This window comes from Strigops habroptila, chromosome 5, assembly GCF_004027225.2.
Source record: "Strigops habroptila isolate Jane chromosome 5, bStrHab1.2.pri, whole genome shotgun sequence".
In the NCBI taxonomy this organism is placed as follows: domain Eukaryota; kingdom Metazoa; phylum Chordata; class Aves; order Psittaciformes; family Psittacidae; genus Strigops; species Strigops habroptila.
The window spans coordinates 45,848,554-45,861,272 of NC_044281.2; the positions used below are offsets into that span (position 1 = coordinate 45,848,554).

General features: G+C 44.6%; 1 protein-coding gene across 2 annotated transcripts in view; it reads left to right on the forward strand.

Moving 5' to 3' along the window:
* ZEB2 (zinc finger E-box binding homeobox 2) overlaps positions 1–12,719 on the forward strand; it is a 115,935-nt gene that overhangs the window by 10,658 nt on the left and 92,558 nt on the right. Inside the window, exon 2 of one of the 2 annotated variants that reach the window (XM_030487649.1) lies at positions 3,408–3,479. The exons of the other annotated variant lie outside the window; for it this stretch is intronic. The gene's annotated coding sequence lies outside the window, so the exon portion shown is untranslated. The remainder of the gene's footprint in view (positions 1–3,407; positions 3,480–12,719) is intronic. 2 annotated transcript variants of the gene reach the window in all.

Below are 12,719 nucleotides of genomic sequence, written 5' to 3' on the forward strand. Positions count from 1 at the left end.
GGGATGTCTTATTTAGCTGTAGCTGGTATGGCAGATTTCACTCATAAGGACCACACTAACCGAGATGTTACCAGTTGAACAGAAGCATGTGACACAGATTCCCGATTTTTTTTCCCAGAAGATTTGCAGAATTTACAAAAAGAGATTATCTCTACACTTTCCACCCTCCTCACCACCCCCATGACCCAAGCAACGGAGGATTTAGGCAGATTTACTTCAGTAAACACCTTTGGACACTTGGGGAAAAGTAGGAGGCTGTTTGCAAAAGCAGGCTTTTGTTAAGTGAGGTGCTGGATAATGCTTTACCAAGCAGCTGTGATATTAACCTACCCAGTAATGCTGGAAGGAGTGTTAACGCCTTGTGCTCTCTGGGGCCCTGCCTGGCCTAGCAGGCACCAGGCCTAAAGAGAGGTTTACTGGGGGTCAGTCCAACAGGTGCCACTGCAGAAGCCACAGCACAAGCCCAATTTGACACATCTACCTGGTGTCAGCTGAATCTTTTGCGGTCGATCCGTCAGATACAGGACTGGGGAGAGCCATGAGGCATCGCCACAATAGCCTCTTCTGTCAGTTTGGGGTCATATATGTGTACATTCATGTTCGCACTCTGTATCTACCTTCCACGTACATATCTCTAGGAAAGCTTGTATGCATTGCTAGGAGAGAAAGGTCAGTTTAGGATCTGCACTGAAGCAGCAGAATAGCTGGGAAGTTACACCGGCAAACCTGTACGAGTCGCTTCCCATAACTCCCGAGGTTTGAAGGAAAGCCATCAGCTTTCTGGGGGCTTCACATTCCCAAAAGCGAACTTCTTTTTTGTTTGTTTTGGGTTTTGTTTTTTGTTTTGTTTGTGGGGGTTTTTTTGTTTGTTTGGGGTTTTTTTTTTTGTGGCTTTTTTTTTTTGGTTTTTTTGGGTTGGTTTTTTTTTTGTCAGAAAGCTGTTTCCTCCTCTTTTTTGAGCCATTAGAAGGAGCTTATAAGTTAGTTATTTTTGCTGGGCATAAGAAAAACTTTACAGGTGTTTCTTTTTTGAGCTTGAATAAGATTGCTTCATTTGGGGATTTTTGTTGTTGAGGGGTTTTTTTTTCCTTCTTTTTTTTTTTTTTTTTTTAAGTGTAGGTGTCAATGTTAGAGCAGCCACAAATGTGTGAGAAAGCAAAGGGTATGAGACATGACAGAATTAAAGGTGTTTGTTATGTTGTTACCCGTGTGTCAAGCTGCAAGCTCCCGTTGTCGCAGCCTCCTGCCTCCTGGAGGTTTGATAGTGCGGATCCACTTCCCCTCCATGTGATACAGCAGTTTCTGACTGGGGTTTTTAATGTGGTGCAGTCGTTGCTGTTGCATTGGCCTCCCCAGACACATTTAAGCACCTCAACATTGTGCACAGCCCGTTAGTCCCCCCTTACACAAGGGTGCTGTGCGCTGGAGCACCAGGACAGCAGCCATAGCATTACAGTGTCTGGCATGTAGCGTCGTTTGGCAGGAGTGTCATCTGCCAAATCATCCCATAATTACGTTTTATGTTATTTGTATGAATGACCAAGCATGCAGTATTCCTTTTGAAATCAAAGGAAGGCTTAAAATGCGTTTTTGAATACTTTCAGACCATGGTCAGGTCACAGTTTGGGAGTTGAATTCAACTGATCTCATTTGTGATCTAATTGAGGTTGGCAACAACCTTTGCAGTAGCAATAACATACAAATACAAATCAAAGAGCAGAATTCAGCAAATCAGATCTTTTGCTCGAATCCTGCCTGGGAGTTATTCTCCAGCTGCCAACAGAGAAGTTAAACTTTGTCCTGCTTCTCAGCGCCAGTGCGAGCCTTGCATATTTTTCGGGTCTTTTGCGGGGAAAGTTGGGTTGGATGGATGGTCACACAAAGGCGAGGAGGGAGCTGTTGCCCCTTCGGAGACGAGTAAGGCACAGCAGCTAATCCCGTGTGTTTCTGGGGAGCCCAGTGTGGGAGGCGGAACGGGGAATGTGGTTGGGAAAGGCTGGAGAGAGGGATGGATGGCTGTGAACAGGAACGATTATTCCAAGGAAAAGTCGAGGCAGCTCCCTTTCTTTACATCTATCGCTGCGGATTCCAGGAACGTAATTACCAACGTGGTTGAGAACTGTTGACAAATTTCCCCGGGTCTGTCGGGAGCCGGTGTGGCGAGCGTCGGGGCCGGGACCCGGGACCGGCGGCCAGGCAGGCGGCGGCCCCGGCGCGAGGGCGCTCGGCGGGTCCGGGGAGGGCCCGGGCTGGGGGGGTGGCCTGCCCCGGTCACGGCATCCCCGTCGGGGCACCTCCCCCCCCCGCCAAGCCGGGACGCTGCCAGCCACTTCCTTCGGAACACCCCACCACCACCTCCCCCGGCCGTGCCGCCGCGGCGGTGGAGCGGGACAGGGACCCCCGGCCTCTTTCGGGTGGCTCTGCGGCCGCCCGGCAGGTGGGAGCTCGGTGGGGCCGGCCGAGAACCGCCGCCTCCGGGAGCATCCCCCTCCCCGACACCCCGCTGGGGCCGCGCCGGTACCGCGGTGCGGAGCGATGTGCTTGGGCCGGTGAGCAGCCTCGGCCCCCTGCACCGGAGGAGAGCAGTCAAACCGCCTCTTTGGGGCGGGGGGGCGAGTGACGGACGCACAGACGGGGGGTCTCGGCGCCGTGCCCCGGCGTTGCCGAGCAAAGCCCTACCCAGGGCGAGGGGAGGAATGGAGGGCAGGCGGGCCGGGGCGGCTGCACCGGGATACTGCCCCCCGCTTACACCTCTCGGCCAAGGCCCCAGACTTCTCTCCCGGGGGGGAGGGAGAGAAGGAAAGAGAAAGGGAGGGAGGGAGACGAGGGGGAGCGGCTCCGCGATGCCCGCCACCCCTCCTGGGTCTGGGATTTCAAGCGTGTCCTCAACTCCCACCCCCCACCCCCCGGGTCATTATTTTCTTTGACTAAAACCTGTTTATTCGCCCTTTTGTTTTTTGACTTTAAACGAGTTTCCATCTCCTACTCCCGTGGATCTCTAAGAAATAGATAAACCATTATATTCCCCCCCCTCCCTGCTCGTATTTTAAAGCAGCGATCCTGACAGCAGTACTATTATTGCACTTTATGTTTTAGTGGATGTTTGCTGTTGCTAGTTACAGCAACACTTATCATAAGACAGCAAGAAAAGAGTAGTCCCTGGTAATTAAAGTAATGAAATATTCATTTACTCTACCTTTTCAGTAGTCTCACAAATTAGGCTGCTACATTTAATGCCTGCACTGCCTCTGTTTTTATTATAATGGCAGCTTTCGCATCTGCAATTAGGACTAATTCTGACAGTTACAATTTCTGAGGGATGGTAAACAGTGAACAAGATGTGCAGCAGTGGTATTACACGTGAAAAGCCCTTGTCTCTTTAACCTTGTTGTTTTTTTTTCTCGCAGAGGTTACCTTTTCCCGATGGTGCAAAATCGACTTGACATAACTGTTCATCAGTTTCAGGGTTTTCCCTGGAGGTATTTGCATCAAATCAGCCCAGTCAAGCTTCAAGTTGAAATTGGCAGACCAGGAACTGACAGGGCAGGGACTGGGAAAGAGACAGCTAACGTGCAGGCAGCGAGCTGACAGCGGCGGTGGGCAGGCAGGGGGAGAAGGCCCCGCACCCGGGGCTGCAGCCCCTGCTCCACCCGGTGTCCCCCGGCACTCCCCCCAGTCATGCCGTGGCCCCCCCCTTGCCTTAACACCCCGCTCCCCCTCTGTTCACCCCGCGGTTCCCTCCATACTCACCCCGGTTCCCCCAATCCCTCCTGACAGCCCCAGACCCCCAAACCTCCCCTGATCCCCCCCCAAGTCCCCCTCAGCTTCCTCATGGTCCTCCCTCCGAGTGCCCCTGGTACCCGGAGGTGGCCTGCTAGAGAAGGGGGAAAAAGAGGGGAAAGGTGGAGGAAAAGGGGAGAAAAGGTGGTGTAAAACAAAGCGGAAAGTGCCGAACCGAAGTTGCTGTCACTAACAAGCTGATTTTGCTTCGATTCTTTGCAGTGCAGCATCATGTTTATGCACTCCGACTGTTAAGAGAAGTGACTGAGAAGGTTGTTAATATCAGTGAAAACACATTTTGATCAGCTCAAAAAAAAAATAACCAAAACCCCAACAAAACCAAAACCAACAACCAAACAAAACCAAAACCAACCCAACAACCAAAACCCAGAGAGACGTTCATCTGCAAAGATGATTACATTAGAATCAGACCAAACATTTCCTTGAATACGTTACTTCATTTACCCTCTGTCAGGGGGCAGGGGGGGCTCCAAGTAGAATGATGTGGAAATTAATTTTTAATAGATTACTGGACAAATCGGGATCATTCCTTCTGACATTCCCTCCTCCCCCTTCCCCAACAGAATTTTACTTCTTTGAAAATAATTCTGAATCTTACATTGTGTGGGAAGGAGTGGCAGAGCCAGGAACAGGCAACACCACCAAGACCCATTCCGTAAAGGTGAAGAAGAGCAGAGCTATGTTACTTTCCTGGGAAAGGGAGCTGACAATATACTTTTTTCCCCATATATATATACATATATATATGTAGTCTTTACCAGATGATTAAAATCCCCTCTCACTTTTCTTACCAGACTTGTGCTCAAGTAAGCCTTGCTTTCAAACAGTTTTTCAGCTGTGTGTGTGACAGGCATTGGCTGATCTGCTGATGCCCATTCGACAGGCACTGTTGAGCTAAAGTGGTGTGACGGCACAGTTTTGTTAAGCTGTGAACAAAGGGCTGGAGATGCCTCGCTGGCATCATCCATGTGCATATTGGCCTTGTCACAGTTTTGCTTGATTTAATGCTCTGTTTGTTCCTCGATATTAGAACTTAAATTCCAAACAATATGTTTTCATATACCGCACACAAACTTTATTTTAAAAGCTTTTGCTCCCAAGCACTACAGATTCATTTGCCTGTCCAATATCCATGCAGCCAACATTTAAAACGTAGCTCCCAGAAAAAGAGGTGGCCGGTAGCCTCTTAACCGTTATCTAGTTAAAAAATGGGATTGCAGTTTTAAAAAGTCTTAGAAGGGTAAAAGATTTATTTCTTCTTTGATCCTTTGTTGAGAGTTGTTATTTATTTCAACAGTGGATTTTCATATAAGCTTCTAAGGAGAGGTTACCCCTTGTGAAGGCAGGGCACACAGGACGGACTTCTCAAGAGCCGTATCATCCCGGCGGTGTTGCTGTGATAAAAGCAGCACTTTGCAAATACCTGTAAGCGTAGTCAGACTGTTGGCTGGAAGGAATAAAGAAAGCTGAGTTATGGCAGGCTAATGGAAGGGAGCAGGAAACTGGATTAAGATTAAAATATATATGTTCATTAGGTGGCCACGACTTCGTAGCTCAGCAGTTCATCAAGACTAAATGTGAACATATGGAATATATTTAGGTTCTCTTAGAGGTGCCATAAGCTTTATCTATAGAAAGTTCTTTGGTGGTGGTGGGTTTTTTTGTTTGGGTTTGGTTTTTTTCTTTCTGTTTGTTTTTTCTCCCCTTCTTTGTCGCCTTTTTAAACTCTCTTCAGGTTTGCTGCAAGTGTTTGCTAAGAGATTAGCTAGTCAGCTTCCATGGCAGAGGTAGCCCTGGGAAGCAGCCCATTGCAGGGAGGAATGCTCAGTAGGTCAGGGTGTGAAGATAGAAGGAGCTACCCAATTGAGTCTGGGAATCAGGTATTTCTCTTTTTGTTTCCGATCAGAGGCAAAGTGCATATGGAAAGGTTTGTGGTGAGACATCAAATTCCAGCAGGAACACAGATGTTCCCACTTTTACAGGCTTACCAATGAACATTTTGGCTTAAACAAGTTTATGAAAGAAAAGATTTATTTATTTTCCCTTAGTAGATGCATCTTGGTTTGATTGTGTAAAGATTGTATCGCTCTAGCCGAGAAGGGTTATTTGGTCCAAGGCACAGTGCTTTACTTGGAGGCTGTAAGTAGGCATGGGAGAGAGGGGAGGAGGAGGAGGAAGGAGCATACAGGAAAATGAAAGTATCCCTTCTCCAAATAGCCCAGTTTAAAGCCTAAATCTGAAATTGAATCTGCTCAGCAAAACCTGTACAATTTTTCTACCTGCCCTTAGTCTGCTTCCTTTCAGCTATGACAATTTTACTAACCGAAATGAATGGACTTGCTTTCTCTGGTACCTTTTCTCAGTATGCGTTTGCATCAAGTACTTCAAACAGAGAGCTGGGTGATATATGTAGGGGGACAGCTTGCACAGAATAAGCTTTAATGGTTAATTTTTGTATAGCTTTATAAATGAAAGGGACTTAAACCTACTAGCAGTATAGATCACAAGACCTTATGTGGTCTATTCTTCTCTAGATGCACAAGAGATTTACGTGCCTAAGTCCCATAAGAGTTAATGGGAGTTACGCATGTAAATCTCTTCCACAGTGAGATAATAGACCCTTTTATGTATGGATAGCTGTATTCTTACAAAAATCACCTACTGAACAGTAGAGTTTATGTCCTGCCCTGTTAACAAATATTTATAAAGCAAGCAGGACAGCAGATGAGACCAGGAACCCCTCAAGATGTCTCAAACCAGCAGTGACCCGCATGCCCCCCCAGAGAGTGGCAGCACAGGAGCCAGCTCCAGGTCTGCCTTGTCCTGTCAGTTTGGTGTCCTGGTTTTGGTCTGCTCTGAGTGACAACATTGCAGGTCTGGTGGTGATGGGGTCTCACACAGGCTGATGTGGGGTCTCACCTCTTCGCAAGTCCTAGCTGATGGAAACCTCTTGCTCCGTGGATTGCCCAAGATATTGGGAGGGGAGTAGCACACTTAACTGCTGAGGTGCACATCTCTGCATGTCCCTGCACCCTACCCCACCTGTACTGGGGGGCTTATAGCCCCAAAGTGGGCAACCCCCAGCAGGACTGTCCCAGGTGGCTGACAGAGCACTGTGGTGGTGGCACTGTCTCCTAAAGCCCAGGTGCTGCTAGAGCCGCACATCTGCTCCCTTCCCACTCCGGCACGACCTCCTGCCCTGGGAATGCAAGCAGGCTTTGCCTCCGATGGGTATGGCCTCTGCGTTGCTCTGTGGGGATATATATATAACTTGGGCAATCTGTAACTGCCAGCCATGATGAGTCAGATCAAGATCTTCTCCCCCTTTAATGTGTAGCCAGAAATAGCCGGTGCCATGGCACACACGTGTCAGGAACAATCCCCAGGTTTTGTGAACTGTGGCTCTTTTTGCCATCATTGTTTCTTTCCATCACTTGTTTGCTCCTTCCTGATAGCAATCTGAGGGAGTCGGGTGAGTTGCAGACTTGCCAGCCCCGAGGTCTGGCAAAGCATAATCCAAAAAAACCCCACCCCATTTTAGGCTGTGAGACTATCAGATTAAATCCAAGGGTTTCTACCAGCAGTGGGATGGGAAAAGACCATTGTTTGGTGATTATCGTATCATCAGCTCCGGCTGATACTAGGATGCTCAAGGAAAAACACACTTCGGTTACAGTTGATTTTCAGATTCCAAAATGGTGCTGCAAAGTCTGTGCATGCCTAATTATATTTTATGCTAGGCTGTGCAATACAAAATGTATGCTGCAGCAATCAGTGAGTTAACAGTATCAATCAATTTGTAAACAGATGAAGTCACTCATTTCCAAACTGGTTTTCCAAAAACAATTACTAAATTACAATAGAAAAAAATTGTACAGTTACTGTATTTGTGTGCTGTGTTACAATCAACATACCAGGGAAACAAAACAATTTAATGCAGAAAAATCATCATTCATCTACATTATAATTGCTTCTTTTTCACATCTACAGGGCGGTTAATTAAAATTGTGATTAAATGCGGTCGCGCTGCCTAAGATGTCTTGCCCAAAACAGGTGGTACAGAATTTAAAAGTAAAAAAAATGTAATTAGCATTGGAAATTGAGAAATTGCCTGTAAGAATCAGTGTTAATTTCAGTCAGTGATGAGGTAATTTATAAATGAATGCAGTGGAGGCTGTGCAAATGCACAATTGCCTTCCTGCCTATTCTTAGCATTCTCAGCATGCAGGTGAAAATGTTTTCAAAATATTGAGGTAATTTGAAAATCAATCCGTGCATTCGGTGTCTTTCTTCCTCCCCATTTGCAGCAAACGCTGAAGAAATGCTGCCAGAGATGGCATGATGAATCAGTTTTGCACTTTTTGGGGAGTGATATCACATGCATCGTGGCATCAACTGGAGTTTAACTAAACAAAATGTTTGGTTAAGATCCTTTACAAAGGCCAAAATGTTGACTCAAGTCCCCGGTAATCTTGAACGTCTTCAGCTATGGTATGTGTTTAAATGATGTAGTATCAAAAAAGTAACCACAACCTGCAGTGAGTTGAAATAGTGCAGCACAGACACTGAGAAATAAAAGAGATGCTAATACAGCATGGAAATCATAATGACTTCTTACTCAAAATTAGTACAGCACACTCAAAAAGTCTTGGTAGTACCAATTCTTTCTGTAAAAACTCTCTCTTTAAATATGCATTTCGAATTTCATCCAGCAACCATAAAAGAATTGTTAACTAGGTTATGCATACAGAGATTTTCCCTTAGATGAACTTTGTTTATCAGTATTTTGGTGCTTCCTCTAAACTTTCAGCTAGCAAATGAGAAATGCTAATTCCTAACAACAAAAAAAAAAAATGACCTGTGGATACAAAAAGCTAGCGGCAAACCTGACAACAAACAGATCTTAAAGATCTAAAATCTTCTTGACAGTCAAAAAAATATCCAAGGCACACGCTGCTGGAACTGACATCTCCATGATCTGAACAGTTCTCGTCCCCCTGTTCGAGTCCACAGAATGTTCTGGCTTAGTTATCCCCCTATATATTTAAAAATAATTTGGACTTTCAATAGCGTTGATCGCTGGGCTGGAATATGTGAAAGTGCTTTGAATTTCTTGACACGGATGTACAGGTGTTGGTATCAGGTTGGGTATCAGGTTGCTGTAAAACACACACACGATGGCTTTTGAACATAATGTGCTTTAATTAAAGAAAGCTGGTCTTCCTGCAGAAAGGCTGAATTAACCATGTAATTTAACTATTGTAGCCTTTTCTATTAATTTTTCATTGACATGTAATAATGAACTTTTTTCTCAGCTGACACTTGCGTGTTCGGTGTGGGGTTTTTTTGGGGTTTTTTGTTGTTTGGGGTTTTTTTGGGTTTGTTTTTTTTTTTTCTCTTGATAAGCTCTGTGCACTTCAGAGGCGATTTCAAGGCTATTTAATTTGCTTGTAGAAAAACCTCTGCCAAACTATTAGGCCCACAAAGGGCCAAGGGCAAAGCCGTGCCATGCTGGTCCTGCTGGCCTGCTGTGATGCTGCGAGAAGGCTGCAGAACAGCTGGGCAGAGGCTGCAGGTTCGGGCTGTGACAGGATGCTACTCCGGCCCCATCTCTGCACACGCGCTGCTGGGGTAGGTGAGTACAGCATCAAGTGCCATGTGTGCTCTCTGGCAAGTAAATTAACCTCACTGTGCTCGTTTTCCCTGTCTAGGAGATGGGGAAACACTGATGAACTCATTCACAGGGCTTTTGTGGAGCTTAATATCTTTAAAACACTCTGAAGTTCTCTGGGACTGAGGAAGGACAAGTATCATTCGTTGTTTCATCAGAGGGCAAGTGGATGCCCAGGAATTTGACTAAGAAAATGATAAATGTATGTTTCTAATAATCAAATTCTCAGAGTTTATTATACAACTGATTATTCTAATTAAGAAGACAATATTCCTTTTAACTGCCCCCTCCCTCCCCAGTTTTCTGCCACTGCATATAAAGAAGCTAATGGTAACCACTGAAGCAATGATGATTATTGACTGAAAGGTATTTTAAAATGTGAGCTCCATTGTGTGTAGCTTAGCAAGCAGCTGCACTTATGCATTTGAACTCCTGTGTAGGGGCTGTAAAAATACATCAAATTATTAGCGAACTGGCATAACCTGTGTGCAGTCAGTGGGGGTGCATGGGTGACTTCAGTGCGACACGGATAAGAAAAGTTGGGTTTCATGCCTGTGGTTGGTTTTAGCGGAAAGCTGTAGGTTCAAGCTTCTTTGGAAATTTAGCCTCATCAAACCAAGCCTAAGTTTGGGTTTTTTCTTTTCTATCTATCTCATGTGAACTCAAAGGAACGCAGGAGATCAGCTACTGCTCTGCTTCCACCCATTAAGACTTCACCCCCCAGTTACACCTTTGGAGTTTTTTGGGCCTGTTCCCATGAGGAAAAACCAAATGCCATGAGAAACATGAGCAGGATTTGGCCCTGAACAGGCAGTGCTTACTACTTGATACACTGAGCCATGGCCATTGTAGTGGTGGGGAAATGCAATGAAGGAAAAGCATTGCGGATTCCTAAAATAGAAAGTAAACATAAATATTTCTACTTTGCACGTCAGATTTCAATCACCTCTCAAAACAACTGAGCTTCTTGATTTAATTAATTATGTCTTTTTTGTGCATGTGTGTCTTCGGAAAGAGCCAAATGAAAATATCCTCTTTGTTTCCTCTCTGTAACTACCAGAGCTTTCCTCGAGTTTTAACTCTTCTGTCACCCCGACTCACTCAGTCTTCATTTTTCTATGCTGTTCTTATCGCTGCTGTCCCATGGCAAGCCTCAAAGCCTGGAACGTTTTGTAATGACTATGTGACAAATTGTTGGGCTTTTATTCACATAGGACATCTTTTGCCAGGATTGCTTGTTGTTTTTTCTGTTTGGTTGTGTCGTGGGACCAAAGGTGGCTGCTTTTGTGCAGCATGTCAAATCTGGTTAACATGCAGCCATTTATCTTTAAAACCCACTCCTGCACAATGGTAAGGGTGTATTGGGCCACTTGTATGAGCTCCAAGCATCAAACATATATATATTTTTTCAGTGCCATCCTCTCTCTATGTGTGGATGCATCTTGGGCTGAGGCACCGCGGTGAGCAGGTCATGCAGCAGACAAAATGTTTCATAATTTTGGGAACCTTTTAGAGACAAATTGTACAGTGCAAGTGTAGTGTAACTGAACTGCTGGTTGCCCAGTGAAGTGTAGAAAATCAGATACAGCACAGCCTGAAAGAATGAAATGAGAATTCATATCTATGTATATACACAGTACTTTATAAAGAATTCATATACAGAGAAAACCACATTTATTCTCTTTTTCTCTGCGTGTGTTTGAGGATTGTCTGTGGTGTGTGTATGTATAAATGTGTTTATGTGCATGTTATATATTCATATAAATAATATGCCACGGGATATGGGAATAGTTGTATGTGTGATGCATTTATATGCGTAAGTGGTAGGTTTGCAGGTTAATGCCTGCTTGACTCTGTGTGTGTGTGTAAACCATGGAAAGGTGCTCGGCACGATGAAAAGATTAATTATCCTAAAAACAAAATTAAAAATCCCCAAACCTCCACAGCAAACTTGGCAGTTTTGGGTGCTTTTCCAATTTTTAAGCCACACAGAATCATTTCTGATGAAAATGATTTCCTTACGGATATGGCGATAATTATCAAATGCAGAAGCTGGTAAAGAAATGGGAAAGTTTGATTCAATAGAAAAATGAGGTCTGGCTGCAAAGTCTTGGTGCCTTTTGCAGTTGAAGCATTTGAGATAGCGGGACTCAATGTTTTTTTAATGACGTGTTGTGTAATAATTATACATATAGTGCAGAGAGGTTACTCGGAGGAACACAGTACTATGAATGTTTTTTTGAATAAAGGACCCAGGAGATTGCCTTTCACTTTGAAAACAATCCCTAATATCAGGAAAATGTTCTGTTTGTTTATGCGTACATAATGCAAGTTTGTCCGCCTGGGAACTGCAGCAAATGGCAGAAGTATGCATGGATTTCACAGGTAACAGGATTACGTGGGCACATAATTGATCCATTTGGAGAAAAAAATGACAGTGCTCTAAAGATGCCTAGGCTTTGGAGATGGAGTTTATGAAACAGGCATTTGTAAATTCAAAGGAATCAATATGTCAATTTTATTACATCTCAGGACCAGCTGGGCATTAAAGGAACAGTAACCTTTTTAAAATTGCAGCTGCATATTCTTGCATTGTGTACCTATCTTAAAAGGCTTCGGATTTTAAAAAATGTACTTTTAGCAGCGCTTTGCACCTTTTCAGTGACCAGTTTGAATGGACAAAAAAAGACACAAAACCTTACATTGAGTCAGTTTTCCTCTTAAGCGGTGGTTGGTAAAATCTGTTGCACTGCAAATATACCGTGCAAAAATCTTACTAATAAATATATACAGGGAAGAAGACTAGTGCCTGTTCATATCCCAAATTTTGAAAAAAAGATTTGAGATTTTGCATCGAGGACTCAGCACATGTGGCAGAGGCAGCATCAGGATATGAGATACCTGAAAGATTGCGTTAAAGACCTCAAGTGAAACGTGGTCAGAACGATTGTAAACCAATATCTTCTTTTTCCTTCTCACTAGAGTTTAACCCCCTAGATGATTAAATTTAGCGCAAAGCTTATTTTTTTTCCCGAGGGACAGCAGTCTTCAGCTGCCCAGATTTTGAAATGCTACTTTTCATGCAAATTTGTCAACGTGCAGCATGGAGGAAGATGTTCAATGGAATTTGGGTTGCCTGGCAGTCTGCTGCCCATAGGTTCTCAAGGCTACTCCAAACAGCCTCTAAATCCCAAAGATGCGTTCTCAAGGAATTAATAATGGCCACTGAAGCTTTTCCTTTGGAAAG